This window comes from Limulus polyphemus, unplaced genomic scaffold (assembly GCF_000517525.1).
Source record: "Limulus polyphemus unplaced genomic scaffold, Limulus_polyphemus-2.1.2 Scaffold1116, whole genome shotgun sequence".
Classification (NCBI taxonomy): Eukaryota; Metazoa; Arthropoda; class Merostomata; order Xiphosura; family Limulidae; genus Limulus; species Limulus polyphemus.
The window spans coordinates 132,215-137,217 of NW_013666726.1; positions in this window are offsets into that span (position 1 = coordinate 132,215).

Consider the following 5,003-nt stretch of genomic DNA (forward strand, 5'->3'; position numbering starts at 1 on the left):
TAGAGACGGACAATTGAGTGAAGCGCGTGAATCGTTCGTTGTGAATTATAGCGTTTGTTAAAGTTATAGCGTGACTGTGGAAATTCCTATAGAGTTTATAAGTGCTAGAGAGTTTAAATCAAACGATCTTTAGAATGTGGTATATAGATAATAACAGATTTAAAAATATAAGTTTAAGCACTGTCTACAGAAATTATTTACATTTTGAAACATTGTACTGCTAGTGTGATGTATGGTATTGATATCACGAGTTTGAATGCTTTAAGTTAATAAGAAAAGCAATTATTTTCAGAACTATGTATGTTAAACTAGTATATGTTTCAAAACCATTATAGATTAAATCGGGGACTTAATTAATATAGTGGTTAACATTCGAATTAAAAAATGGAATGTTTACTGCATCAAGCCATCTAAGCTTTTAGTTTCCATTGAAAACTTTTAACGTCTAGGGAGCTCGACTGACAATCTGCGAGTTGCGGGTTCGAATCCCTGTCACACCAAACATGCTCGCCCTTTTAGCCGTAGGGGCGTTATAAAGTTATGGTCAATCCCACTATTCGTTGGTAAAAGAGTAGTCCAAGAGTTGGCAGTAGGTGGTGATGACTAGCTGCCATCCCTCTAGTATTTCACTGCTAAATTGGCAGCTAGCAAAGATAGCCTTCGTGTAGCTTTGTGCGCAATTCACAACAAACCAAACGACTAACTAAACTAAAATTCTGAATAAAACTAAAAATAGTTCACAAACAGTGCAAAAAAGAAAACGTCGTCAGTTATCAAGAAAAAGACGATGGATGTCAAGACAAACTCAAGAAAGCTTAGCTAATATTAGGATAACTGAAGCAGAGGAAAAAAGGATTGACATTGTCAAATGAACATTTTGAAGAAGCAACACGAAGAAGATAAAATGACACTGAAAGACATGTAAACGGGTTTTAGCCTCCAAACCCTCACTCTCTTTCCTGTGCTTTGAACAGATACATTAGTTAATCATTAAAAACCATTTGTAAAGCAGCTTCCTCTTCCTCACGCCAGCAACACACAAAACCTTAATATCATCAGCAAACCTAAATAATGTATTGACATTTATTTACCTAAGTCAATGCTGTAAATACAAAAAGCAAAAGTCCTAACACTAAGCCTTCAGTTTGTGGCATTAATTCAGTTTGACTGAATTCTATTTATGACAAATCTCTGCTTTCTTCTACACAGTCAGTATTCTATTCAGTGAATCAACCTATCCCACACACCTACAGAAGTATTTTTAAATAAGCCTTTCACCTTGTGTCACCTTGTCAAATGCTCTGTGAAACTTCAGATACCACAAATCCAGACCTGTTTCTTCATTTACATAATAATAACATTTTCAAAGAATGTCAAAAGATAAGTAAGACATGGTTTCCCTTAGTGAAGCCATGCTGATCATTGAACTAAATTTTAAATTTTGTTAAATGACTTTGTAAAGCATCTTTTTTATCTCTCAGACTTTTAAAAACCTTTTCCCAACACTGATATAACACTAACAATCCTATAACCATTGGACACTTTTTATCACCTTCCTTGAAAGAAAGGGTAATGTTAGCAAATCTCCAGTAATCTGGCACCTGCTTACTATTCACATCGAGTACGTAACCCCCTTCTAATCTCTTGAGAGAATGTTAGCTGGCCCATGAGCTTTATCATTATTTAAACTTTTCAAGTTTTCCCTTAACACGCTCATTAACGTGATCATCTTGTTCGATCTTGTTTCCATCTAGCAACTGTTCAGGGTAAGGAATAGTACTTACAATTTCATTAGAAAACTGAAGGAAAAGTAGAATTTAATAACCCAGCCATCACATACTGACCAAATATGAGCCTTCCTGTATCATTCCTCACAGGCCCTACTCCCACTCTATCATTTTACTTACTCTCGTAATGTATTTAGAGAAATCCCAACTATTAAGTTTTACATTTTAAGGCAACCTTTTTCCATATAAAATTTTACTTCCCAATTTTCTGTTTGGTCAACTTCTTGATCTTCTATAATTCTCTAAATCTATGATTATAACGTTCATCAATTTAAATCTTCATAAACTTATAGCGCTTTTCTTTAATTTTATCTTTATATTATGATTTGTGAGTCAGCCAGCCATCTTTCTTTCTACAAGAAATTATCTATCTTGTATTTCTAAAAGTATATTTTTTTAGTTTTCGATATTTTATCAGTGTCTCTAATTACTTCAGTTGCTTATATCACAACGCAATGTTCTCCAAGCTCCACTCTATAAAACATCTCTATATTAGAAGTTAACAATAAATCTAAAATATCCCAGTTCTTAGTAGGTTCCATGACCTATTAGTGAATAAAACCATCATGAACATTTTCTAAAACTTCTGAGTTATTTCAGAAATTAACCCCCCCCCCCAACAGCAGTTACGACCTTATTACCAGCAATCTCGTGCTTACTGGGAATTCCTCATTCATGGGGAATAATTAGAAACCCCTATCCATATCACTAATGAGGTTCACTTCTAAGTTAGCCACAGGTTATGCCATGTATGTATATATTTAAAAATAACTGTGAAATAACTGAAAAATCTGAAATTTTCAATAATTATCATGTAGCAACTAAAGCAACCAACTACTTCCAAACATCCGGAGTAAAAAATAAGGGTAAAATACCGTTATTACTTTGCATGATACTACAAATTACAGATGGAGTATGGGTTAAAAGTTAAATATGCAAGTACTTTATATTTTTTTACTTATTTTTCTGTTAAAAAAGCTTTCTCTACAAAGGTTTTATTGTCCAACTTGTTTTATATGTGAATACATTAAGGTACTGTTTACTAATACACATGGTTTTGAAACTTCCTAGGTCTTAAAAATTTGATATTTACGCTAAATTGTTAGAATTAGTTTAGAGTTTGTAAAAAGTATTTAAGAAAAAAATTAAATGAAATATAGAATACCTGAGCATTAGATTCGCTTACAACTTTTTATCCACTTATCTTTAAGCATGATATAATACATCTTAATCTTACCAGGATCTTCAAACTGAATAATGCCTTGTAGTGTGTTTTAATATGACATTAATACTTATATTTATTAACCAGTGAAATAATTATATAGTTATTCCTATTAAATTATTATATTTATTTTACGTCTCTCTCGTGGCTAAAATATTAAAATCTACTGGTAAAACCATCATTCCTTGAAACGTTCTAAGATTGTAACGAGAATTCAATATCAATGGGCACGACGTTGATATAGAAATAACAGTTAAATTAAATCATGTATCTTATATTTGTATTGTTACTTTCCTTTTCTAGTGTCACTATTTTTAAAGTACAGTGACATAAGATTTGTCTTTTCTATCGACATAAAACTGTCAACAAAAGTGATTCGAAGGAAGAGAACAGAAAAGTGAACAAAACTTTGAAAATCACAATGTTGAACATGGAAAAGACACAAGAAAATTTTACAGTGATATCAAAACAGAAGGAATGCGAGTTGTTTTTCTGTCTGGCGTAAGTAGTGTAATGAAGAAAATGTCATCATATTTTAATCTTTCATAAACAATGTGGAATGCATCTTTCGTCTCGTGTATTCATATATTTTTGTAAGTTTCGTGCACATGTTCCACATGTAGTTTCGGTACCCTTGTAGACGCAATCCGTATAACTGTATTATCATTGTCCACCTTAATTAAATATTAAATACTATAACCTTCATTCCATGGGTTTATATTAGCTTAGCCATGTTTCTGTGTCATGCTGTCCTGTAGTTAGATCCCATTCATTCTAAGTGGTGACACAAAGACATATACAAGTATGTGTTGGGTACTCATCTACCTTTGCTATTCCACCAATAGGTACTAAAACGTTATTTTAAAGTGGATTCGCATTTGTATTGCTTTTTGTGTATACTTTTCTGGCTTTTGTGTCATTTTACATGACGTTTCAGGTTCTGTGTCGAGTCCTTCATCAGCCATCCCAAGGCAATTATTTTTATGTATTCTTATTATTTTTTGTTTCATCTTTACAGGACGTTTCAGGTTCTACCCCAAGTCTTTCATCAGGCTGTCGTACGACAAATATGATTTATTTACTTGTCTTGTGTTTTATCTTAAGACGACGTTTCGGGACCTATGTCGAGTTCTTCATCGGGTCGTCTCAAAATGAAACAAGTACACTGAAAAGTCTGTAAAACCGCAGTCCTCACAAATTCAAGACGCACACATTGTCTTGAGTTCTGAAAAGATGTACAATAACTCTTAACACAGGTTTTGAAAACTGTGTTCAACTTAGCATTCCAGGGCTTTAACAACAACAAAAGATAAAATGTGACAGTTAATCAGGGCCTTTGAAAGTTTAACTATGACTACTAGAAAAAAATGTGAATGTATTTTTGAGGATAAACCTAAATTTAGCAAGAATGTCTTTAGCTTATATACTCACAGAAATATGCTTATTGATTTAAATGTGTTTTATTTTTCTTCGACAACCTTTTTGTTTTCTTACTGATTGCATATATGGAATACATTTTTTGTGGAACATGTCTTACAGAACCGTTCATGGTATTTTAGTAATGGTAAAGGGGCTGGTTGTAACTCTATGAACCGTTATTTTATTTTATATGCTATTCTATCATTTTAAGAATTTTGTTTCTTTACTTCAGTTCATAGTTCGGGCTAAGTTCGCATAGGTGTTCTTGTAAAAATGCTTATTAAATAATGTGATTGTAAATATTCGCAATATACTTGTCTGATGTTTAACACAAAGCTAAACAAGAGGCTTTCTGTATCCACTGCGGGGAACTAAACCCGTATTTTCGCATCCTAAATATGGAAACTTACCGCTGACTCACAGAAGGACAACATTATTTTTTATTGAATTAATATCAGAAATATACAAATAGGGGAATTAAAACTTCATTTATATCATCCAATAGCTTATCATTTCATAGATAACGTAAGAGGCTAAAAACTGGTAACTAATATAACAAGATGTGCAGGGGCGGA